The 26,499-nt window shown below is 52.7% G+C and overlaps 1 long non-coding RNA gene across 1 annotated transcript; it reads left to right on the top strand.

The window, feature by feature from the left end:
* The first annotated feature begins 18,148 nt into the window (after positions 1 to 18,148).
* On the top strand, positions 18,149 to 23,113 carry LOC113937083. The gene is made up of 4 exons (XR_003524484.1): positions 18,149 to 18,361; positions 18,807 to 18,919; positions 22,671 to 22,713; positions 23,024 to 23,113. It is a non-coding gene; the product is annotated as an uncharacterized LOC113937083 (long non-coding RNA).
* Positions 23,114 to 26,499: the final 3,386 nt, after the last annotated feature.

The following is a 26,499-nucleotide window of genomic DNA, read 5'->3' as shown; positions in this document are numbered from 1 at the left end:
TCAGCCTGCAGGTTCTGTTTGCTCACACTAAGAACTTGGTGTTCCAAGCCTCTGCGGTCCATTTTCAAGAGATTTAAGAGCAAAGCATTTTCTTTTCTTTTGTTGGGTCCAGATAAGCCCAGAAATATTTTTAAATTTTCTTCAAGAAAGATTGCAGAATCCTGAAAGAGAAAGGGGGACAGGGGTTGCTTTTTCATTCATTCATTCATTCATCAAATATTTACTGAGCACCTACTATGTGTTGGGCACTGTTCTTTGGGCTGGAGGACAGTGGAGAACAAGATGGGCAGTCCCTGCCTTCACTATGATTACATCCTTGTATGTGTGTGAGAGAGAAGACAGGTACGGATTCTAGTGTCCTAAGACAAAACAGGGTGAGGGGTGGGCAGAGGGCATTGATCCGGTAGGAGTAAGACTGGAGAAAGTGATGGGGGTCAGAGAAGCAACCCTTCGGGGATGGGCCCGCTGAAGCAGAAGCCTGAAGGATAAAGAGGAGGGAGTTGTGGCAAGGTCTGGGGGAAGCAGCATTCATGCAGTGTGGGGTGTGCAAAGGCCCTGGGGTTGGAAAGGCTGGGTATGTTGGAGGAGCAGAAAGAGGGGCACATGGCTGGTGTGCTAAGACCAAGGGGGAACATGGAGGAGATGAGGGTAGGGACAGAGGTTAAGGCCTGCAGACCATGGCATTCAGACTAAGGCGCCCTGTCTGAGAACTGAGCAAGCATTATTCAAGTTTGCCTGCTACACTTGAACTGTGTCTGAGAGGCCCTGTTTCACTGCCGTCTCCTATGCCTCCCTGACCCATCCCTGCCTGTTCTCGTTTCCACCTCCGTGGTCTAAGAGGGCTCCGGGGAGACCCACCCCTCCCACTGGAATCAACCCACTCTCATCCCTGGTATTTCTTGTGATTTTATTGGCATAAACGACACTGTTAAATAAAGGGGAAAAGAAGCTGGTCCTTGGATGAAATTCTTGCTTTTCCAGCAAATACTACCAAGGCCTTCTGTTCTGCTTGGGGTGCAGTGGGCGGCTGTTCATCTGAGAGTCCTGGAAAGCAGGCCACGTCAGAACGGGGAGGTGAGTCCGGGGGGAGGACAGGTAGAGAGAAGTGAACTGGGTCACGCTCTTCGAAGTTGCCACATTTCCAGAATATGCCCACTTGGGTCCGATGTCGAAGAGGAAGCCTGCGTGCGGGAGCCCAGGCTGTGTTCAAATTCCTCCCAAAGAAAGAAAGAATAACGAGAACAGGCTGCGGAAAAGAATGTAGTTAGTGTCTTAAAGATGGGCAAATATTCATTCTCATTTGTCCTTTTATGTGAAACAGATTTTTTAAAAGGCAATTGGAGTAGCTAATGACATCCAGAGCCCTGTTGATTCAGGGGCGCGGGGGTTTAAATTGGCCCCAGCGATTAATCAGACCCAAAGAAAGAGGTGAGTTGCTCGGGAATTCTTCAGAGACGGGGCCGATAATTAGGGTGTAAGATGCTGCTCCCTATGCACATAACTTAGCATAATTTTCTCAGGCAGCTCATCACCGCCAGAATTAGAGAAAAATCAGACCAGAAAGAATGCTCGCTGGGCTGACTCGTGCAGACGTGGAGACTTTTGCTCCAAAATGGCTTCAGGCTTGAGGAAGACACCAAGAAAAAGCGCTGCCTTTCTTCTGGGCCCTAACTCGAGGGAGAATAGAAATGAATGCGATGCCATTTTAGGGGAGGTGCGGGAACTTGGGGGCGGGCAGCCTAGGGACACGTGCCATGGACCCAGCTGGAATGGAGACAGATTCGAATACCAATTCCCATATTTACTGAGCGATGAGGGCCCGATTCCTACAATTCCCTGAGCTGGGGAAGGCGGGGAGTAGCCTCACCTCCCCTGGGGACCTCAGCAAAGGGCGGGCTGCGCATGGAGGGAGGCCTCCTCGCTTCCAGACTCTTCAAACACGGAGGTCCCCCAACTGGAGAGAGTTCGCAGGGGATTTCGGATCTTGGGCGGAGGCAACATCTCCCCCTGAGTCTTTTCACTAACCTTTGCTGACCTCGCAGGCACTCTGCCTTCGAATGCCCGCCCCCCCCCCCCCCCCCCCCCCCGCCCCGGGTCCTGTTCTCCCAGAGGTGCTCTGCGTGGGACACGAACCTGCCTGCATCACGCGGGGCTGGCCTGGGCCTCCCTAGGGACGCTCAAGGCCTTCGGGGTTGGGGGTAGATGTGGCCAAGGGAGAAAGGGGACTTCCCAGAGACTCCACTGACTCCGTGATCTGGGAGGCAGAATGAGAGCAAGTCACTGAATGGCCAATCATGTAACACTTTTTTTTTTTTTTTTACACGAAAGCAAATTCATTACTGTAATAGAGAAGAAGGCAAATTTTGCTTGAGTTGTAAAAAAGAAACCGCAAGGCCTGGGCGATGTGTTGGGGGGGAAGGGAGGCTGGTGCCCGGGCAGGCGGTGCCTCTTCACTGGCTCTGCTCTTGACAGATCTAAGGCACAGCTGGTTTTATCCTTAGCGAGCCCAGGGCCGGGCCCATGGTTGGGGCTCAGTAAACACTGAGGGTCTGGTTTTTTTATTTTTATTGTGGTAAAATACACATAACGTAAAATTGACCATTTTAACCATTTTGGAATGTCTCGTTCAGTGACATCGAGTCACTGAGTTTTAAGAGAAGGTTCTGGAAAATTCAGGAACCTGACTGAAATAAGTGGACCTTGCCTTATCCTGGTATTTTAGAGTTGCACAGTGCTTCCCCTACCTACCCCTCATGATCCCGGGAGGCAGGTGTTATCATCCCCATTTGGGAGGTGAGAAAAGCGTCACAGGGAGCCTGGGGTCAGATCAGGCCCACACAGCAGCACGAATGCTCACAGCAGCACTATTCATGATGGCAGAAAAAGTGGAAATGTCCAGCCCTTGCTGAGTACATAAACGAGAGGTGGCAGAGCCGTTCCACCGTCAAAAGGAGTAAAGTATGCTACGTGCTGCAGGGCGGACAGACCTTGAAAACATGATGCTCAGTGCAAGAAGCCAGGCCCTACAGGCCACATACTGTATGTATGTATGTATGTATGGCTCCATTTCTGTGAGATGTCCAGAAGAGGCAAATCTATAGAGGCGGAAGGCAGATCCATGGTTGCCTCGGGCTGGGGAACCTAAGGGGGTATGAGGGGTGACGGCTAATGGGTAGTCGGTTTCTTTTTTGGGTGATGCAAATGTTCTGAAATTAGACACATGGTTGCACAACTGAAAATACACTAAAACCCACTGAACAGTACACTTTATTATTTTTTAAAGATTTTATTTATTTGTCAGACAGAGAGAGAGAGAGCACAAGCAGGGGGAGCGGCAGGCAGAGGGAAGAGGGAGAGGCAGGCTCTGCACTGACCAGGAGCCTGATGCAGGACTCGATCCCAGGACCCTGGGATCATGACCTGAGCCGAAGGCAAGACGCTTAACCTACTGAGCCACCCAGGCGTCCCGAACAGTACACTTTAAATGGATGAATTGTATAGTATGTAACTTATAGTTCAACAACTCCATTTTAAAAAAAACCCGCCAATATTTTGCACCAGCACGCACGAGGGGTCCCACGTCTCCATACCTTCGTCAGCACTTGGCCTTGTCCATGGTTTTGCATTAGCCATTCTAGCAGATGTACCTCTTCAGGGTTTTCATTGTATGTTCCTAGAGGCTGATGACATTGAACGTCTTTGCGTGTGCTTGGTTGCCACCCACATACCTTCTTTGGGGAGGTGTTCATGTCTTTTGCCCACTTTTTAAAAATTCCCGTTGTTTTCTTAATTGACTTCTGAGAGTTCTTTATAGATTCTGGATACAAAGATATTGTCGAATATGTGATTTCAAATCCCTCCCCCCCCACCTGTAGCTCGACATTTTATTCTCTTTATTGCCACGATTTCTAATTCTAGCCCCTCTGGGGGGTGCGTGGTGATATCTCATTGTGATTCGAATTTGGCATCACATCACTTCTCAGTTTGGCTCGCGGAGTCTTGGGTCAAAAGCATCTCTGGCTACATGCATAGTGCTTTGTATCGGGGATCTTTTTGAAGAGGGGGAGACTTGTTCTCTTTCGTACAAGCAAGGCTTTAAGAGGTTCAGTAACTGGCTCAAGGTCACACAGCTCCTAGGTGATGGGAGGGATCAGGATTGGAGCCCAGCCCTGTTGTCTTAGAGGCAGCTGCCTCTTTTGAGCTACAATCCACTTCAACCCTCAGCTTCAAGGCTCCTGGTAAAACAACCACTTCTCATCTGCCCAGCAAGCTGCATTCCTTCATGGCATGTCGCAAGAGGTTGAGAAATGCCAGCAGAGATGACGAACGAAAGCTCCATTGACTTGACTCTCCTCATCCCAAGGACCCGCCTTCCCTCCATCCCCGACATGGCAGTTCCCAGGGCTTTGCCACATTCTCTAGCCACTGTCGTTGTGTCACAATGACTGTTCCCACCTTCTAATTATGAGCAGAGTCAGCTCTGGGAGGGGGCAGAGGCCTTGAGCCATGAGTCATGGCGGGGATGTCGTCACCTGGAGGGAGAGGGCCCCTGAACTGTCTGGCGGCCCCGCTCGATATCCACGGCTTGTGTGTTTATCAAGTGCCTCCTGGGTGCCAGGCAGCTTCTAGACACCATGGAGGCGACATTCATGGCCCCTGCTCACATGGCCCTTCTCAGAGAGCCTTTCGCTGACCGCCCCGTCTGATGTCACAGCCCTGTCACTCCCTAGCCCCTCGCCCAGCTGCATTTGTCCTCAGCCACCTAGCACCATGAGAGCATTGTTTCCAGCCCTGCCCACAGAAATGTATGCTCTGTGAGGACAGGGCTCGGACTTACATGCTGCTCTGGAAACCTCAAAACAGGTGGCACATTGTGGGTGTTCAATAAATGTGGGATGAACCAAGGAATTAAATGAATGAGGTAAGTGCGTTTCACAGTGATAAATGCCATAATGAATTTAAATCAGGATGCCATTAGGGAGACTGACCAGAGCGAGGTATGTGTGGCTATTTTAGACTTGGTGGTCAGGCTGGGTGTCCTTGAATAAATGGATATTTTTCTTTTTTCTTTTCTTTTATTATTGTTTTTTTAAAGATTCTATTTATTTGACAGAGAGAGAGAGGGAACACAAGCAGGGGGAGTGGAAGAGGGAGAAGCAGGCCTCCCGCCGAGCAGGGAGCCTGATGCGGGGCTCCATCCTAGGACCCTGGGATCATGACCTGAGCCGAAGGCAGACGCCAAACGACTGAGCCACCCAGGTGCCCCTTTTCTTCTTTTTTAGATTTATTTATTTATTTATTTATTTATTTATTTGAGAGAGACAGAGAGCACAGAGAGGGAGAGGGAGAAGCAGACTCCCCACTGAGCAAGGAGCCCGATGTGGGGCTCAATCCCAGGACCCCAGGATCATGACCTGAGCAGAAGGCAGATGCTTAAGCAACTGAGCCACCCAGGCGCCTGGATAGCTAGATTTTGAGCTTGAATCTGAAAGATGCAAGGAACAAGCATTCAGGGCAGAGGAAATAGCATGTGCAAATCCCTGTGGCAGAAAGGATTCAATGTATTAAGGAACCAGAAAGAAGAGCAATGACAGCTGGTGCTCATAAGTGGAGGGAAGTGAGTACTGTCTGCAGGAAGGCATTTGTTTACCACGACCCCCTCCCCCACCCCCCTGCCTGTCTCCATCATACCAGAGCTCACTGTCATCTGACCTTTCCAGGTCAGTTTCGAGAGTGGACCCACTGTGTGTCATGTTGAGAGACTGCAGATCCTGGGCTCATGGATTCCCATAGCCAGAGAGGTCAGAGAAGTGGCTCATACCCCAGACCGCACTGCCCCAAGTATGACTGATTTCTTTCTCCCAGTCCAGGGCTGTGGCTTTTGGTAGCTGGACCAAGCCATGAGAAAGCTCTCCTAAGTTTTGAGAGAAACCCTCCCCCCGCCAGGGCTCAGGAAATGCCTCTCAAAATACCTTTCGAGAGCCATGTGGCTTCCAAATGGGGGTATGTATGCCATGTCATAGTTACTTCCACTTAGGTTATCTCGTTGAGTCCTCATTATAACCATGTGGGTGAAATGAAATTCAACTCCTCTAACAGATAGGGACAGCAAGAAACAACTTCAATGCCAGACCTGGCAACTCGTTAACCACGGAAAGCCGGGCAGATGTTGCACTCTGAGCCCGAGAGTTTACATCTGTGAAATGGGCATGGGTCTGTGTGTTGCCTCATCCCTAACTGATAATACTTGCTGGAAGAAATAGACGTGGTGACAAGTGGGAAGTGCCTGGCATGGCGCATGGACATACAAAGCCAGCCTGTATCAGTGACAGCTCTGGGCTGGCACACAGCTGAAGTCAGCCCTGGCGAAGTGAAGCAGGAAAGAGGGAGGGGGGATTTATGGCCAGGATGAGGAGCGGCTGGCTGACTGGTATTTCAGCTTGGAACCAACAAGAACCAGGACGTGCTGGGGAGGTGGTCGCAGGAGCTAATGCACTCTAGACGGGTCACCTCCCGCTGTACTGTCGCCCTTCCGGCCCCCCATCTTGCATCACTCAAAAGTCAAAAGTCTTGGTGGGAGAATCTCATGAGCTCAGGCTGGCTCACACGGCAGGGTATTTTGGGCAACAGTTCCTCCAGACCGCCTGCCATGGACAAGAGGTGCTTCTCCAAAGGGCGAGTGCCCGCTCGGTGGTCAAAGAATAACTCCCATCCCCCCCCGCGGTAGTCGTGTTGGCCTTGCTGCTGAACTCCCTGCTCAAGGCCTCGCCTCTCCAGGCTTCTGTTCCTCCTCTTCTGTTCCACAGCAGCGCGGCTCTCAGAAGCTCGGGTGGGATTTTAGAAGAACGAGGCGGTCTCTATTGCTCAGCTTGGAGAACTTTCCCGGGCGTTCCCTCGTACAGGTCATTGGCCAGGACTGGGATACCCGCCCACTCCTAAACCAATCACTGGCCAGAGGCGGGTGGATAAAGACCAATCAGATTTGACCCCCGCTCTTCCGGCAGCCTGGGCTCCCAGAGTGGTCTTCCACGCTTTCCCCCTCGGGGGGTCGTGGGTTCTGTCCCCCAGACAGAATTCTCCGAGACGCCAAAGCTTGAAAACAGGGTCGGGTGTCCTTTTTGACCCAGAAGATGTCGGTGAAGGTTGGTTGTGTCGCCCCTGCGCCCTGGAGCTCCTCCGAGGGAGGCCATCTGTCACCCTCCGGGTAGCTCCGCAGCCAGGGGCATCGAACGTACCTACAACGTGCCAAAGCCAGCGGCCAACCTGGGGAGGAAAGAAACACCAGGTGGGAGTATCCAGTAAATACGGATTGTGGCTGAACTGGAAAAAAAAAAAAGATCATCTTGCCAGGGAGCAGTGTTGACTTAAGGCAGGTTTAATTATAGTGCCAGGTAAACTCTGCTCTGCCTTTTGGGGGCTGTCCCCAGCTCAGCTGTCAACTCCGCTTACCTTCCCGCGAGCTGACAATTACATGGTGGCACTTTTTCACTCGCGTGTGACCTAACACAGCCACTCTTCTCAAAAGTTGGTAACTAAATTGGAGGTGCTGAAAGAAATATTGCAATTGCAATAATGCTTTAGGGGACGTTTATATGCCTTGGAGTGAATTAGTGTCTTAAAAAAAAAAAAGCCCCTTCTCTGCGCGCAAATATATACTTTTCACATTCCTTTTTGAGGCACCAGCGATTTTAACAGCAGTGTAAATCAGACTTTACAGGCCACATATTTCAAGTATGGAGTTCATTAAATGTGTGAAATTTGACATTTGCTTCAGGGCGTGGCTAGGGTCCCCAGTAATGAATCACAAATTGTGTTGGGCTTTCTGATCGAGTTCAATATGCTAATTACCCCTGTGGACTTGCACAAAACAAAGAGGCAGTTTCTCTCCGAGCCCCCCCAAAGCCGGTTCTCCTAGGAACCCTTCTTCAAGGGACAAGGGACTAATGGGAGATGTGGTCCCACCATCTCTATTCAAGTTGAGAAACGTGGGACGGATTCTTTTCATTGATTCCGAGTGGTGTCAGTGTGTGCATTAATTGAGGGCCGGTTTCCTAAACCCTCGGTGGGTGCCAGGTTCTGTGCCAGCTCCGAGGACACAGTGGCAGGTGAGACTGTCTGACCTGGTGGAGTTTGTAGCTTTGTGGGGAGGGAAGGGGGGAGACAGTCATAGAATAATTACTCCCGCCAACAATTAGGCAATGGCCTGAGAAGTGCTAGGTGAGAAGTGCTTTGAGGCCCCGAGGGGACTGAATTATTTTAATTAGTTAATTAATTAATTAATTTAATTATCTTCTGGGAGTATTAAGCAAGGTCTTTCTGGGAGTCATAGTTAAGCGGAGACTTGAAAGATGGGTGGACCTTAGCTAGATTAAGAGTTGGGAATGTGGCAGTGAGGGAGAGGGGCTCGTGACAGGGTAGAGAGCCTGCCCTGCACTCAGTTAATCAGTGACTAAGTACTTACGGACTTCTTGTGCTCTGGGTTAGGCCTAACGATGGAGAGAAAACCGGGCAATTGCATCAGCTGAGATGCACGGTTGCAGGAGACAGAAGCGCAATTTGTTGGCTCATGTACCTAAGAAGCCAGGGCTGGCTTCAGGCGTGGCTGGATCTAAGATGAACATGGTATTAGGCATCTGCCTCTAACTCCTGAGTTTGTTTGGCCATATGTTTTGCTTCTTCCTAAGGCAGAACCTCTACCTGATGGCCCCAGCAGCCCAGGATTGTATTCTTCTGGTTTCCAATCTTGGTCCACAGAGGATCTCCTTCTCATGAGCTCCAGCCAAAGTTCTAGGCCTGACTCTCATTGGTTGGTCACACATCCAACCCTGGGACGATCTCTGTGGCTGGGAGCTTGGGAATGCCCTGGTGGGTTGGCTCTGGATCACATGCCATATTGAAACTGGGGAGGTGGGGTGAGCTCTGTGTGGGCCACAAGAATGAGAATGATGGCACCTGGGTGGCTCAGATGGTTAAGCGTCTGCCTTCGGCTTGGGTCGTGATCCCAGGGTCCTGGGATTGAGCCCCATGTTGGGCTCCGTGCTTGGCAGGGAGCCTGCTTCTCCCTCTCCCTCTGCTGCTCCCCCTGCTTGCACCCTGCTTGCACCGGCATCTTTTTCTTTAGAGATTTTATTTAATCATTTGAGAGAGAGAGAGAGAGAGAGAGCATGGGGAAGGGCAGAGGGAGAGAGAGAATCTCAAGCAGACTCCACACTGAGTGTTGGGCCTGATGTGTGGCTCTATCTCATGACCCCTGAGATCATGACCTGAGCTGAAACCAAGAATAGGATGCTTAACTGACTGAGCCACCCGGGTGCCCCAACCTGCATCTTCTAAGGCTGGCAACACTGAGAGAGAGAGAGACCGAGAGAGAGAGAGAGACCTCAGTAGTTCCAGCCAGGGCCCGGGGGTTGGCATGGCTGGCCTACCCTGGGCCATGTGGCCAGTCCTGAACCAACTCCTATGTTCAGGGGAATGTAGCACACTCACCAGCCCAGCCTGGGCCACGCAGTGCCCTGCTGGACCTGGGACCGAAGGCAACCCCAAACCACATGATGCAAAGGGGGAGATTGTGACTTCTCCCCTGTCCCCCAAGAAAATGGAGAGCAGAGTTCCCAAAAGAAGAGAAAGAAGCTGGACACCAAAGCAACATAGGCATTGTAGGAAGGTTTAACACCGCAGTGAGGAAGCTGGTGCTTTTTTTAGGAGGCCATGGGAGCCAGAGAAGGTCGTGGAGCAGGGGAGTGATATCATCATCCAAGCTGTTCTTTGGGAAGAGCCCTTTGGCAGTGGTGGTGAGAGAGGGGGTCAACGGGAGAGGAAGGAGAGGTGAGGTGACGTGGAAGAGGCATCTGGGGGGGCCAGGAGGCAGGAGACCTGTCTGAGGCAAGGCAGTGACTGTGGAGTGGGAAAGAGAGAGCCGAGCGGGAGGGACTCGCTGGGGTGGGGTGTGCCGGGTGTGGGGCAGGGAGGCCCACCAGCCTGCTGGCCACTTGGTCAGGGCTGGGGGTTGGGAGCCACCCTCTGGAGGTGGTGGTGATTTTGGAAGGACGTGACCCCAGGCGAAGACAGGGCTTTGGTAGGAGAACAGAGGGGCCTGTGTCTCTCCTCTGAGAGCATTTGGGGGCCAGTTGTGAATCCCATGGGCATTTGCGCTCCAACTCCAGGGAGGGTGGGTCCTCCAAGATGCCATTTTCCACAAAGCTTTCCAGATGTTTGCTTTGTTGGTTTGCTTGCTTGCTTTTTTTTTTTTCAAGTGGTCAAAACAGAGAGACAAAAAGAAAAAAAAAAGGCAAAACCAAAGTTGAACATGAGGAGCCCTTGAGGACAAGGGCCGGAAAGCCTGGGCAGAACACGCTGGAAGCTGGAGGTATGGGTCTTGCCCCCTGTGGCCCACTGTGCCCTGTGCACCCCTGCCCGTGTGAGGACAGTTTATTAGGTGTCCTTCCCCTTTCTCTGCGCCCAGGCCCTGAAGTCCCACAGAAAAGTCTAGGTTTTCTGCTGATCCCAGCCTCAGAGACTCAGACCTCCCTAGGCCTCCTGCTTCCATCCAGAGGGTGGCCCCAGGGCTTCTTCTGAAGGATCTTTGGGGAGCAGCTCTTGCCCCGGTTTCTCCTGCTTGGAGGTATCGTTCCTGGAACCCGGGCTGGTCATGGAACATGGCCCTACCACTTATGAGCTGTGTGACCCCGTGAGAGTCACCAAAACTCTGAGCCTCAGTTTACTCATTTAGAAACGAGGATTGTCTGTTCGCCTGCCTCGTAGAATCACGCTGGAAGGAGGAAGCACGAGCAAGTGGGGACAGCCTTCAGTATATGGTAGGCATTTCCAAGTGGGAGGGGGTGACGGGCCTTTGCCTCACAGGCCGTGCCCCTGCTCACAGGGGAAATCAGTCTAAGGGAGTGCGATGCAGGGGACATGTGCACTCCTGCCGTTGGGCCCTGGGCTGGCCTGTGGGAGGAGGCAGGGCCAGAGCGAATCTCGGAGGTCTTACTGAAGGTTGGGCCTCTGGGAAAGCCCAGCTCACCTCTTGGGTTCAGCTAACCTGGTCCAAGCCGGCAGGGTTGCCAGATAAAACACAGGACACTCAATTACATTTGAATTTCAGAGAAACAGTGAATAATCTTTTAGCATAAGTACATCTCCAATATTGCATAGGATATACTTACGTTAAAAAATGATTGTTTACCTGAAATTCGATGTTCCCCTGTGCCCTGAACAACCCAACCTTACCAACTAGTCTAAGTAAAAAGAAGGAGTTTATCACTGAAAAGTCCAGGGCGGACTTCAGACCTAGTGGGATGAAGGGGTTCGAACAATGGGGCTGGGATTCAGTTTCTCTCCCAGTGTCTCGGCTCTGCTTTCGCTGTGCAGACTCTGCCCCAGCTTGCCCCTGCTGTTGCCATGGTGGCCACCTCCTTCCACCTTCCTTTCCAGCAGGAAAGAGTGAGTCTGTCCGGAGCCCAGCTGAAGGCTTCTGGTGGAACCCTGGCCTGGCTCACGTGCTTGTCCTTGAACCAATCCCAGTGGTCAGGGGAATTCCGGGCGCTGATGGACGTAGGCCTTGGTCACCTCGCACCTCTCACCTCCCCCCTTCCCCGACTTCTGTTTGTTTATGAGAGGATGTTTTTGGTTTTTTGTTGTTGTTGTTTTAAGATTTTATTTATTTATTTATGAGCGAGAGCATGCAAGTGCGGGAGGGAGAGGGACAAGCAGACTCGGCGCTGAGGGCAACGCCCGATGCAGGGCTCGATCCCACGACCCTGAGATCACCACCTGAACTGAAATCAAGAGTTGGGTGCTTAACCGACTGAGCCACCCAGGCGCCCCTGGAAGGACATTTTATCATTTCACTATATAACGTATTAGTGACAACACCCATTGCATTTTTTTTTTTTTTTTTTTTTTTTTTGCAAATGCCCCATGAAGCACGAGGTCACATTTCTCTGATTCCTAAGAACCTTAATACCCTCTGTCTTTCGGAGAATCTAGTTTCTGACAACGTCGGTGGTACTGTCCCCAGGGACATCACTGGCGCTCAGCAGTAAAGAGCGTTTTGCCGACTTGTTCCGTGATGGGTTCCTCCCCTCTCGTTCTGGTTCCAGCACGTGGTCATGTGTGTCTGCATCGCCACGTACAGGATCTGATGGAGGGCACATTTGCTGTGTCCACAGGAGGGTGCATAGCATCCTCCCTCTGGCAGATGTCAAAGCAAGCTCTACTTGGCAGTGACAGGAACCTGGAAGGAAGATTATATAGATTTATGACGAACCCAGGAGAAAGCTCCATTTGGGTAAACGTTTCAAGATCATTCTCTTTGATATCGCCCTTTTCCTGCTGCCGCTGCCATGGTGAATCGAGATGCTCATCAGGTGGTATGAAAACAAGGTTTTGGAGAGAAACTTGCTTTTCAAATCTGCTTCTAGGCGCACCAGGCCTCACCCCTTGACAGCAGCTCTCTGGGAGCCCGCCATCTTGTCTGCACATCACATGACCCAACTTTAAATTGGGGATGAAGCCCCTCCAAGTGTGTAGATGAGGGAGGGGAAGGGGTGGGCTGCCAGAGAGAGATTTGCGGGGCTGTCTTATCAGAAGGAGGGTGAACGACATGCACTAGCCGGGGTCTGGGTGAGGTCCCGGCCCTGGTTGTCTCCTGGCCCACCCTGGCAGTGTTGCCCTTGACTCCATCTGAGGAACCAGCGACCATGGCACACGGAGGGCCCTGTCCTACCCGCCAGAGTCCATAATGACATGGCCACCAGCCCGCCTGGCGTGGGGCCCGCTGTGAGGGACGGGAAGAGGGTAAGTCAGAGACTTGACGGGAACCACCTGCAGAGCTTCTGCTTTGCCTGTTGGCTCTGGGCTGGAGCCCTTATGCTGCTCTCTATTCCTCACAGCTGCTATTTGAGATAAGTGTGATCATCTCTGTGTTACACGTAAGAAAATGGAGTTTGCCACTTGGGACACTTTTGGCCACAAGTAATGCAAAACCTGACTCAAACTGGCTTAAACTGACTTCCTGCAGAGGAAGTGTGTGATCTCATCATCAGGAACGACAGCAGTAAGTGGGTTTCAGGAATGGTGTGATCAAAGTCTGGCTCCATTTCTCTGCATCTCCCTTAGTTTGCCCTTGTCTTTCTGGGTAGCAAGCAACTGGGGCACCATTTCCAGCTTTCAAATTCCCGTGGATGAAAGAGAAGGTGTTGCAAATGACAGAAAACCTAATTCAAAGTGGCTTAAGTGAAAAAGAAATGTTTTCATATACATGAGAGGCTAATGAAGTTTCTGCTGGCTGCAGGTATGGCTGGATTCAGGGGCTCAGATGTTGTCAGCAGCACTTAATCTCTTTCAGTCTCTTGGCCTTTCTCTGTGTTGCTTACATCCTCCAACATCTTGCTATATAGGACACAGGGCATCAAGAGGGCTGATAACGATTCCAGGCAAATATCCTTCCATCTCAGGAGGAAAGAGAGAATGTATGTGTGAGTGGGATTCTCTTTTCCAACCGTTCAAACTAAAGTCCCGGGACTGATTCTCACTGGCCTGAGCCAATCAGTCTGAATGCTGATTAGCTGGACCTGGGTCCCTTGCTTGTCCCAAGAGCTGGGGATAGAGTCAGCCCCTCCTGAACTGCATGAGCAGAGAGTCAGAAAGGTCTGATCCCGCAATAAGAATTGGAGTACTTATTCCAGAAGCGGGCAGGGATGTTAGGGGCTAGGGGCAAAGCCGGTGAGTATTTAGAGCGAACTGCCCGCAGAAGGATCCCCCAGCAGCATGGCATAAGGTCCCTCTTGCCCCCAGGCCCACCCCCCGCTCCCCCCTCCCCCCCCCCCCGCCCCAGTCAGAGCTTCAGGACTGTTCAGGATTGGGACCTTGAGATTGTCTGTCTCCCGCGTTCGTTCCATGCTCCGACTTCAGGTTGGAGGAGAGAGGTCGGTGGGAGGCAGGCCCTCCCTGGAGTCTTTTGCTCACAGCCTCCATTTTGTTTTTTCATTTTCCTGTTACTCTTGTAGCTGATGGGAATGAAATCTTACACTACCTCCCGACTCCAGGTTGAGTCAGTGCCATGAAAAAGAGTCAGTTTGAGAGACTCTGGCCCATGTAACCAATTCGGTCGCCGGCGGTGTCTTTGCAGAAGGAAGGAATGAAAGAGGGAAGGATGGAAGGAGGGAAAGGAAGGAAGGACAGAGAGAAACCTAATTCATGGCATATAAAGTCTCCCCAGGGAGTGCCACCACGTTACGGTCTCCTGCCTCATGGGACCGGGTTCTGTGTGAGGACCGTCTTTTAGATGCTTGATTCACCCGCTCAAGCTCCCAGACATTAAAACCTGGGCTGCAGAAGGCGCTTCTAAAGACACGTCAGATGGTTCCCAAATGGGGCAAATCGAGAGACCTTCCGGAGGACTTGGATCTTCCCACCTCTGCCTGCCACTGGGAGGGAGAAGTTGTCAGGCACACACGGGAGCTGGGGACTGGAGCAGTTTGGGTATAAAGAGGTTGGGAGGTTGGGTGCATTCAGCCCTGAAAACAGACGCATCTAAAGGAGTAGTCAGCTCCTAGTTTTTCTCTAGAGCTGGGTTAACAAACCTTGTGAAGGGCCAGATAGAAGATATTTTCAGCTCTGTAGGCCGCATGGTCTCTGTTGCAAGTCAGTCGTACCACTCTGCCATTTTGTCGTGAACATGGCCATAGACAGTCCATAAATTAATGTGCATGTCTGCATTCCAATAAAACTTTATTTAAAAAACCAGGCAACGGGCCATATCTGGTAATAGTTTGTCAACCCCTGACTTAGACCAAAGAAATTGTAGGAAGAATTAGCACCCTGAGTCAGAAAGCTGGTATTTTTTTTAAAGTCAGCTTTACTAAATTTTAATTTATGTACAACGAGACACAGGCTTTGAGTGTACAGTTCAGTCAGTCAATGCAGAACATCTCTGTTGCCTTTCGCAGTGAACAGGCCCCCTACCCTCCAACCTCTGCCCAGCCAAATGTTGGTCTGATTGCCATCGTCCGGATTAGTTCGGACGGTGCCAGCATTTCATGTAAATAGATGGGGCATGCTTTGCACGAGGAAAGGCCAGGGATCCTGAACAGCAGTGGCCCTGTGCTTCTGCTATAGTGTGAGGCTCTGTCTTCCCTGCAGAGGCTGACGGCCCCAGAGCCTGCTCTCCCTGAACCTGATCACGGCTCAGAAGGCAGAGAGGCCCAGAGTAAGAACAACAGCTCTTCTGCTCGGTGGCCCAGAGCCACCAACCAGGGCTGGGATGAGCTGTGTTTACCTTGGAAGGCCCGACCTCTTTTGTAACACTCACTCATTGTTGCCAGGAGCCCAAAAATACTTTTATTAATGGAAAACCAGGGATGGCTCCACAAAGAAATATTTTGACAAGCCCAGAGGAGCCAGTGGGAAGGTTCAGAGCATATCCTCAGGAAGCTTGGGTTTCTTATCTTCTAGGGAGCCCATTGGGGGGAAAGTGCAGCACGCTTCTCCCGGTGGGGGGCCTGCCCCATTTCCGCAAGGGGCTCCCAGGCATGGCTTCCTGGGCTGGATTGTGCTGAGGTGGCTTTCTGCAACGTGGCCCAGTCTGCACCCCACTCTAGATACGGCTCCCCACGGCCCGGCAGCTTTGTTCCTGATGACTGCCCCCTCCAGGTGTTCTCCCCCTCAGCCCATTTCCCTTGCCTGCAAATAAAGGCTCAGGGCTGGCTCCAGACATCTCTCCGGGCTCCCAGGTGCCTACCAGTGCCTGCTGGGTGAGGCAAGTGCCGGCAGGCTTTTCCAGCTCTCCTTGAGAGAGCTCTCCTGGACCCTAAGCCTCCCTCATATGTGCCAGCAGCTGTTTTGTTTTATTTTATTTTAAAAGATTTTATTTATTTATTTGAGAGAGAGAGAGAGAGAATGTGAGCAAGAGGAAGAGGGAGAGAGACTCTGAAGCCGACTCCATGCGGAGCGCAGAGCCTGACGCGGGGCTTGATCTCACGACCCATGAGATCATGACCTGAGCTGAAACCAAGAGTCGGACGCGTAACCGACTGCGGCACCCGGGCGCCCCATGCCAGGTGCTATTTTAAATACCCTTACACGTGCTAACTCCCCACAGCGGCTCTCCAGTTGGGTAACACTACCCCCACTGTGTGGATGAGGAAACTGAGGTATAAAGCAGTTAAGTAACTCCCCCAAGATCACAAAGTTAGGGCGAAGCAGAGCAAGGATTGGTACCTAGGCCAGCTGGCTCTGGAGCCTGACTCTTAACCCAACTTATGGCCATCTTTCTGAAGTGCCTATGTGATCGCATTACTCAATGTCTCTGTACTTGAGGTCTTTGTACTCTTAACATAAAATCCACGTTGGTTAGGACAAGTTTAGTTGTTATACTGAAGAGCCCCAAATAACAGTGGCCTAACCAAGTTAAATATTTATTTTTCTCTTACAAAAGAACCTGGTTAGGAGATCCAGGGTTGAGATGGAGGCCCCATGATCCTCAGGGACCTGAGCTCCTTCTTAGCTGGCAGCTTTGTCTCCCTTAACACAGTTTCTACCTCATGGCCCCAAAATGGCTGCTTGAGCACCTTGAGTCCCCATTTTAGCAGGAAGGGAAGAAGGGCAAATAGAGACTATGTCCTGTCCCTTTAAGAGTTTGATTCCAGGCCTTTTCACCATGTGACCTAGGTCAAGTCATTTAACCTTGTTCATCATCTTTGAAAAGGGAAAATATTTGAACTTCTTTCAAAGATTATAAGGACTAGATGAGTTAATACATGTCAAACACTTGGAATAAGGCAGAGTGTAGAATAAACAATAAATTTTAGTGACTATTATTGACACCATGTAGATGACACTGTTCGTGAAGGCAAGTGTGACTAGGTTATGTGGCTCTCCCATGAGTTTTGTGGCTCCCCAAGCCTCTCCCTTAGCAGGGCTAGCAACCTGCTTTGTAATGTGTGTTGACCTCTCTTGCCCCCACTGGATGGAGAGCTCCCTGAAGACGTGTACTGTCTGTCTTGTTTCCTCACTGTGTCCCCAGCAGCAAGTTCAGGGTCACATGGCAGGTGCCCAGGAAGCCTGTCAAATGCATGAAGGAATAAATATTTCCAGTGACAGCAGACTCACCGCCATAGAGGATGCCGCCTCAGGGCCTTTGCACATGCTGTTTCCTCTGTTGTCAGTGTGTTTCCCCACCTATCTGCATAACCAGTTCTCCTATTTCACTCTGCTCAGTGCCACCTCCTCAATGAAGCCTTCCCTGACCATCCTGGCTGAAACCATCCCCTTCCCCCATCCCTCTCTAGCTTCTTGTTCCACTTTGTTTTTTTCTTGGCACGTATTGCCACGCAACGGTGTCTTCTGTATTCATGGGTCCATTTTTGATCTCCCCCCCATGGACTGTGAGCTCAGTAGAGGCAGCATCTGCATCTCTCTCTCTCTCTCTCTCTCTCTCTCTCTCTTTAGCATCTGCATCTCTTGCTCACAGCTGCATCCCCAGTGCCCAGAAGATTGCAGGTCTGTGACAATGTCTGTTGAATACATAAACAAAGCAACAAGATAGCCCATTTGATTTTTTAAGGATGAGGAGTAAAATTCGAGTTATATGCACCTCAGTCCTTCTTTTAACAAACGGAAGGCCTGATGCTTTCCAGCTTAGCTCTCAGAAAAATGCAAACGAGATAAACCTTTCCTTCTCCCCCTTTCTTTTTCTTCTGCCCGCAGAAGGAGAAAGGCAAGCCAAGCCGGTTCCCTCTCACTCCACGTCAGCTCTCCAGCTTCTAGGAAAATCTTCCCCATCCCTGAGGGCCCCCGGGGCATTCCGAGGGCCGCCTTTGGCCTCCTGCCGCATCCCGGCTCAGCGATCTTGGAGCAGCGGAGGGAGCCCCGCAGAGGGGCAGGCTCTCCCTGGAAACTTGCTGTCAGCAGGCCGATGAGCTGGCAGGGAACGTCCGGGGTTCTCTCCAAATGCCTTGGAAACCTCCCTGTTGGGTCACATTCCGGCTTGGGGGACCCTGGGATTACCAGAGCTCTCGGTGGCAGCCAGCGGCTGATGGGGAGGTAGCAAGATTCAGCACTTCTGAGCTGGAAAAAGCGGTGTTGGGTATTATTTTGGGAACAGTCAGTCATTAGAACCTCCAAGAGCGGATCGGGGAGGCTATTAAAAGCAAGACAATGTATTTTGAAATGAACCGGGCAGGGGAGACACCTTGCTCTTTGCCACGACCACAGAACTGGGAGTTCTTTCCAGATGAGGTGAACCTTTCCATCCCTTGGAAACGGGGAAAGCCTCTCCAGCTGTCCAGCCACCGCCTCGTTCCTTCTGCCCTGCCAACCCCGGGGAGCATCTCATCCACGTCCTCGGCCACGTGATGGGGTGAGGGGACTCCCCCGCCAGCTGAGAAGGTGGCCGGACAGACATGTCTGTCTGTCCCCGCCATTCATGGAACAAGTATTGAGAGTATCTAGAGACGTGACTCTGGAGTCGGCTGCTGTGGTCCAAGTTCACATTCTGTCTGCTGCCTGGAGTCTCTGTGACTCAGTTTCCTTCCCTGCAAAATGGGAACAGTCATCTTCATCCCCCAGAGTTTTTGTGAGGACAATGAGTGAGTGCATAGACGTCACCCGGTAGACGGGAGATAGGATTATTTACTGAGCACCCACCAGTTCCAGATGTCACCCCGAGCCCCACATAAGACGGGCATGCCCTTAGCCTCCCAGTCCAGTGGGGAGATGAGTCATAACCAAGCAAACAAACAGATGAGATAATTTCATATTATTCACTCAACAAACCTTTTGAAGGCCCAACCATATCTTTCTAGGTGCCCAGGAGACAGCAGTGGATAAGACAAAGTTCCTGCCCTCGTGGAATTGCTATTTGAGGTACGAGCAGGGGAGACATACACAACACGGATGAATATACAATTTATTTGTGGTAAGCGGCAAATACTGTACAGAAATTCAACAGGGTGTTGGGGTTGAGATTTGTGGGGTGGGGTTGAGCTGTAGGGTAGAGGACCCTATTTCCAAGATGAGGGTCATAGAACACATTCAGAGGGTGACATGAGAATGGGGACCAAGAAGATGCCAGAAGCCGGCCATGAGGGAGCAGGGGACAGAGGGTTCCGGGCAGAGGGGTAAGTCAGCACAAGGGCCACACGGTGGGGCCAGGCCGGGGAAGGACAGGGAGGCTGGGATGGGACAATGGGGGAGATGGGGTCGGTCAGATGGGTAGGGCCGGCTCTTAGAGGTCGATGTGTTAGCTATTGGTTGTTCCCTCCAAGCTCAATGGCTTTAAAAAAACAAATGTGAATGATCTCAGTTTCCGTGGGGCAGGAACAGCTTAGGTGGGTGATGTGGCCCCATCATCTGAAGATGTGGCCATGGGCAGGAGGCTCTCCAGAGGCCGCCCACGTGTCCCGACAACATGGCAGCGGGCTGCCCCAGAGGGAGGGACCCAGGAAAGCAAGGCAGAAACCGCATGTCTCTATGACCCAGCTGCAGGAGCCACGTACCACCGTTTGGGCAAGATCCCAGGGTGGCACAGGGCGGGAGGGGACTGCACGAGAGCGGGACCCCCCCCCTCCCCGGGGCGGGCACACTGGGACCTTCGGGGAGGGTGGCCGGGACCTCTGCGGTGGGGGCTGGGGAGCCTCTGAAATGGCATTTTTGGTGCATCTGGGAGCTCCTCTAAGTGCTGTCCACCGTGGCAGCATGGTAGTTTTAGTACAACGACTGAGCGCTTATGTGACCAGGCCCTGCACTTAGAACTTCAGGCAACGCAGTGTCCTCAGCGCCTCCCGGCTCCTGGAGAAGTAGGTACAGCTCCAGGGCAGGCCCCGGAGGCTGGCGGGGTGACCGGAGTGGGGAGAGGAATGGGGAAAAGGGCACGGGAGCCCAGAAAGAGCAGCGGCGTGGTGGGAGGTCGGGCAGCGGGGCAGGAGGCAGAGGTTGTGGGGCTCTGAGTATTTCCCGAGGGCAGGAACACGGGGCTCAAGGGGCTCAGAGGTGAGCGCTGTGGCTGGAAGGGGTGCAGAAGCTTTCTAGGTCTTTAAGCCACACACGGGAGTTTGGACTTGATTCGGAAGGCAATTGTGGCCCCATGGAGGGTCTTAAGCAGGGGAGAATGACAGGATGGGGTGCCCCCTTTCGATTCTGAAGTTTGGGAAAGAGCATGCAGGACAGCGTGGACTTAAGTAGGGGGCCGGCATAGGAGAGAAGCAGGGACAGCAGCGAGGAGAGGGGTACGGGGGTGCCCCGGCAGGGCTGGCAGTGCGGGGAGGAAGCGAAGGGGATGGGTACAAGGGCTTCGTAGGAGGGGAAGTGTGGCGGTGGAGGGAGGGACAGAGTTAAGGAGGGCGACCACCGGCGTCCTGGCTGAGGGAGCTGGGAGGTAGAGAGGCCTGGGCAAAGCTCACCGGCCCCCTGACCTCTGTCCTTGAGGCCTCCAGCATTTACGGTCCCCTCGGACAGGCCCTGTGCTGCTACAATTCCCCAGTACTCCCTCGGCACGGGGGGGTGGGGGGGTGGGGGGTGGGGTGCTTCTCAGCCAAGTTCAAGGCAAGGCCCATGACCTCTGGTTGTGTCCCCACCCCATTCCCACCACTCACCGGCGCCAGGTGCATGGCGTCAACTGGTAGGTGAATAGGTATTTGGAGGCGGGGGTGGGGGGTGGGGAGTTCCTCAGGGCAAATAAGAGGCAGTGTAGCCTGGTGGGTCAGAACGTGGGCTCTCGAGCCAGGTGGTTTGGGGTTCACATCTCCCTTCTGCCACTTACTGGCTGTGCAGCCCGGAGCAAGGTGCATAACCCCTCTGTGCTGCAGCTTCGTCCCCTGCAAAATGATAATCACAGGGTTGCGGTGACGATTCGGTTGAGTTCATTCCTGCCGTAGAGTAAGTGCCCGATGAATGTCCATGGGGGTGGAGAGATCCACAAACCTCGCGATTCTGGTTTGTATACACCTGTGTCTGCCCTGCTGTCTGTGCTTGGGACACGTGGTCGTCCAGCCCCCTTCTCCCCTGCTGTCTGCCTCTCGGCAGGAAGGGGCCGCGGGTCAAGGTGACCGGCAGACGGAGGTGACACTTGAGCTATAATTGCAGCCGGAGGACCAGTGAGGTGCCCTCAGGGAAAATGCCCAAATCCTTCTAAATATTCCTGGTGTTGAATCAGTTGTTGGGGACAGGCCCAGTAAGTGGCGTCTCAGCAGAAATACCTGTGTTTCTTATTTATGGGGCTGTTGGGGGGAAGAGAGTCTAATAAAAGGCTTCCCCGGTGATTCAAGGTCTCCTGCAGCCCAGATGTCTTGCAGTCTCCCCGGGCCTTTCTCCCCACGGCCACCTGGACTCCTTCTATTTGCTTTGATTCAGCTTCTTTTTCGCTTTTTCCTCATATGCTGGCCCGTTCCCACCCCAGCTGAGAGCTTCTATTTTGGGAGTTTTCGTGGATAATTTAGTGGGCGGAAGCTCCCCACCCACCCCCCTCGGAGCATCCCTTAAAAAAAGGGAGAGTGCTCGAGAGAAGTGAAAAACAGTGGGTGGTTCAGTTCAAAAGGACAAAATATTTCTTGCCCTGGCACTGGGAGAGGAAAGAAATTGTCTGAGGAACTGAACAGCTAAACTAAGAAGCCCAAAGCTGCAGCCCATAAGGGCAAATTAGGTGACTCAGCCTCGACTCCCCCGGCTCCAATCCTTGCAGTATGAGAGTGATTTAAAAGGGAAAAATGCTTAACTGTGACAAAGAGTGGGCTCCATAAAAATGTGGCTAACGCTACTTCTACCGAGTTCCAGAAGGCGGCCCCCTCTCGGCAGCACTGGGCACCTGTGGAGATGGGGACTCGCCTCCGAGGCCTGAGCCTGGGTGGGACTAAGTCTAAAATTATCCCCGATAATGAGTCTGGCAGAAGAGGGCCCAGCGTGCTAGTTTCCTGCCTTGCTTCTGGCCTCGAAGACCTCAGCTCCCAGGGAGGCCTCTGGGAGCAGGGGCCGTGGTGCCAAGAACACGGGCTTTGCAGCCAAACAGAGTTGGGTTCCAGTCTAGGCGGGTGGTGTGAACATCAACTCACCGAGCCTCAGTTTGCTTATCTGTCAGTGGGGCTCACAGCATCAAGCCCAGTGGGAAGGCGAGATGAACAACGAGATCCCGCAAAGACTCTCTTGCATGACCTAGACAGCATAGTTGTTTAATAAAGGGAGGCTTTTGGAGGTCAAGGGCATGGACTGCAGGTTCAAGCAGTCTCAGTCCTGGCTTAAGCACTATTCCCAATTTGACCATGGCAAGGTTTTTGTTTGTTTGTTTTGTTTCATTTCATTACAGATTTTTTAAAAAAGTTTATTTATTTGAAAGAGAGAACGAGAGAGAGAGCACAAGCGGGAGAGGGAGAGGCAGAGGGAGAAGGAGAAGCAGACTCCCTGCCGAGCAGGGAGCTCTATTCAGGGCTCAATCCCAGGACCCCGGGATCATGGCCTGAGCTGAAGGCAGACACTTCACCGGACTGAGCCACCCAGGCGCCCCTTGTTTTGTTTTAGTATATATTTCAAACACTTATTATATGGCTTCCTGTTCTTAGCATCCCATTCTTATGTCAACTCTGAGCAAGGTATTAATGGTGTCCCCATTTTGTAGAGTGGGTAAGTGACCGTGGCAGAGCCAAGAGTCTGATTCTAGAGCTCTCTCTCCTGTCTCTTAGGTCTTCCGACCCAGTGCTGCCTGATAGAACTTTCTACAGTGAGGTAAGCCGCCTATTCTGCTGCCCTGTACAACTTGGTAGCAAATAGCTGCGTGTGGCTTTTGAGCACCTGAAGTGTGGTGCGTGCAACCAAAGAACTGATGTGTATGTTTTATTTGTTAATTATTTTCTATTTTAATAGCTGCTTGTGGCTCGTGGTGACCGTCTCAGACAACGCAGGGCCAGCCCCTCCCAGGGTCGGGGTGTTATTTTGCAGAGGGTCAAGAGCGGGACTCTATAGAGGACTCTAGCTCAGGGCCGGGCACACAGTAGGTGCCGAATTACGGCTTGCTATTCATAGTATTTCTGTGCAGAGTGATCATCCTCAGAAGACAGTGGCTCACAGTCCACCTGCTGTCCGGATGGCAGCAAAAGGAAGTTGAGTGCCGAGTTTCATTCATGCCGAGGATGACCAACTTGTGTCGGCTTGCCCAAGACTCTCCCAGTTTTGAAACTGAAAGTCCTGCATCCTGGGAACCTCCTCAATCCCGGCCCACCAGGATGGTTGGTCACCCTGTTCTTGCCTCTGATGAGGGGGTGGCAGAGTCCTCAGGGAGTGGAGCTTCCTCAGTAGGCTCACTGAAAAGAATCTCCTCCCTGGACTTACAGGCTGCACTCCAGTATTTGCCAAGTAAAGCAACAGGTAAGTTCATCTGCTCTCGGTGTGCCTCGGTTTCCCTTTTGGAAAGCGCGGGAGAAGGATCCCCTGCTTGCGGGGCAGCTGCAAGGAATTCAAGGTAAGGGAGTACAAGGCCGGGTGCACAGGAGGGGGGCACAGCGACCCGTACATCCGACCACTGGGGGCCCTGCGGGTTGATGCTGGCTTCCAGGTGAGGTGAGGGGGGCGGTGAGGCTGGGCGGGGGTGAGGGCTTTCCCCAGTGGCTCTTTGAGGGACAGCGTCTGCAGCAGAAGTGGTCATGTCTGAGAGCTGAGGCCTGGAAAACAGAGTGGTCCTACAGATGGAGCCAGCAACTTTCAGTGCTCTTAAAGTTCCAGTCTGTCTGTGAGGGGGTGGGGGTGCTGATGAGTCACCAGCCTTGGTGCTACCCACAGTCTGATCAACAGTATCTGCAGTGGCCACTGTCAAAGCCGGCTATTTGTCTGTGGGCCCGGAGTGTCTCCCACCCGGCGTGCAGGTGAAGAGGCCGAGCTGGGCGACACTGAGAAAGAGCATCTTGACAACTGCACCTCCGTCCCCCCCACACCTACCGGGGTCTGTGGCCCACTGATGGGAGCCACTCGTGGCATCCCACGGACCTTCTTCTGGAGAGTGTGCAAAGTTCATGACATCCCTTCCCTTTATTTTCCTGTTTATTCAGAGCATGTGTAAACACATGGGTTGCCTGGTTTCCGCGTCTCTTTGGCCATTTCATTATTGCTGGAGCCTCTGAGCATCACTGGAAACCTTGGGTTTTCTAAATGAATCTAAAAATAAACTCTTCGAGAAAAAAAAATCTTCGAGTTGGAGAGTTGACACAAGGCACCGTTATTTATTTTTTTTTCCCTCCTCTCCCCTCCCCTCCCCCCCACCATCCCCGAAGACAAAAAAATTGGGGCAGCCAGAGAGGCCCCAGGGACCTGCAAGGGCCCCTGGGTCAGTATCCAGGGGCCTTGAGCACCTGGGCTGTGGGTTTGAGCCCTGGGCAGCTCGCTCCGGGAGAGGCCCGCTTGCAAAACGGGGGACCTGGGAGTCGTGGGGGGGGGCACGGTTTGCTAAGAGCTGCGGCGGGCTAGGGCAGGCGGTGGCCGGGCCATCCTTGCAGACAGCCGCGGGGCTCCTGGAAGCCCCCACCTCTTGTCCTCGCCGCTGCCCGCCCCTGCTCCCTCTCCCCGACTTTTCTCCCGAACAATCAGGGACTTGTGCTGGCGGCCGAGGGAGCCACGGAGCTGGCTGGCCACGGAGGAGGCGACGTCATGGATTCCTGAGTGTGAAGTTTGCAGGAAAGCCCTTAGTTTTGGAGATGGCCGGGATCCAGCGGTTTCCATGGCGCTGGATAAACAGGAGGAAACAGTGAGGGAATCCCGTTATTTTACTGCATTGAAAGCCTATAAACACGGAGCGCGGGGAAGGAAGTCGCGTTCCCTCTCGAGTAAGCCCGAGCGCCCAGCCGCGCCGGGAGCGGGAGCGGGAGCGGGAGCGGGAGGTGGGAGCCGGGAGCCGGGAGCCGGGAGCCGGGAGCCGGGAGCCCGAGCCCGAGCCGGGAGCCGGGAGACCGAGCCGGAGCCCAAGCCGGGAGCCGGGAGCCGGGAGCCCGAGCCCGGAGGCGGCAGGCGCGCAGCTCCCGGGCCGCTCGCAGGCTCCTGGGCCGGGGCAGCCCGGCGAGCATGCTTTAGGGAGGACGGCCCCCGCGGCTCTCCCTCTCCCCCGGCGCGCCGAGCCCCCATCCCCTCCAGATGCAGAGAGAGGCTGCGTTCAGACCGGGGCACTGCCAACCCCTCCGCATCATGGGGTCTGTAGACCAAGGTAAGCGACTCGCCTTCGGGTTCCGTCTTTTCGTCCTCCCGCGTCCCAGCCCTGTCCCTTCTGCTCCTTTCAGGCAGCGCTTTGAGCTCCTGGCTGAGGTCGCTGGGAGGCCCGGGGACTGCGATCTCCTAGGGGCGCAGGTAGAGGGGCAGGAGGAGAGGGGCCCTCGCCCTGGCCAAGGAGGGGAGACCGGGGCAGCCGGCTTGAGGCCACTTTGCGGGGGGCAGTGAGGCGTCCCCAGGCGGGATTCCCTGGGCAGGTCTGTCATAAGGACTGTCCCCTCCGTGGCACAGTGGGAGAGATTCGTGCCATTAACCGCTGGCTGCTTAACCCTTCCAGCCCTGGGCTTCTGACGGCAGATGCCAATCCGCTGCATCATCATCATCATCATCATCATCATTTAGCTTTTTTTCTTCTTTTGGGAAAACACGCTTGACATTTGACTGTATAATAGATACAGTGATGAGGGTTTTGCTTTTTAACAGAGCAGCAGATACCCGGGGACATTTAAACAACTTTCTTTCCCCCTTTTTGATGTGCCTGATGGATGCAGTCCTCCGGCCCCCCTTTTAAGTGCAATGTACCATCAGTTTGTTTGGCGATCTGATTACGCTCTGCTTTCCACGTTTCTGTCTTTCCCCCTCCTCTTGGAGTTAGCCCTGGAATCATACTATTTGGATCTTACGGGAGGGGCTTAACGTATAAGAATATAATATGAAAGTAGCCATCTGGTTGGGATTGCGGAGGGCTTTAGGCTGCACGCTAATGAAGCAGGCTTTAAGAGCGGGAACCAGGCAGTGTGATGCGTTTTTCAGAGGCCAGCCCCATGAATAGCGGGGGGCACTGCCCAGCCGGCAGGACTGCAAGAGTTAAGTGAAATAAATATGCGTAGGAGGAGTTAGCCTCGTGTCATAAAATCGGAGTTGAATGTAGGTTTTGTGCTCTGTGTGGCTGATTAAAGTTCTGGGGGAAAAGAAATGACAATTTCAGTAAATAAACCTGAAGGGCTTTTTTTTTTTTTTTCCTAAACCCGAGTGAGGCCAAATGCCTTGGGTTAGGTAAATGGTGTGCTTTGCCACAGCGGACCTCAATGGCATATATTTTTAGCTGAGTTGCACTTTTGAAAGCAAGACCCTGCCAATGCTTTGAACATTTTTACGGGTACCAGTTTATCCTGTTCTCTGCTAGTGGCCAAGCATATGACATCAATGGCCACAAGACATTACGAGCACAGCATCATCTGTAAATGCGATACCCTCAGCCAGCTGACAGATCCCTTATGGACACGAATTGGTTTTTACTGTCATACGTACTGGAAAATGGTG

This window comes from Zalophus californianus, chromosome 8 (genome assembly GCF_009762305.2).
Source record: "Zalophus californianus isolate mZalCal1 chromosome 8, mZalCal1.pri.v2, whole genome shotgun sequence".
Lineage (NCBI taxonomy): Eukaryota > Metazoa > Chordata > Mammalia > Carnivora > Otariidae > Zalophus > Zalophus californianus.
This window is presented reverse-complemented; position numbering and strand designations above follow the sequence as displayed.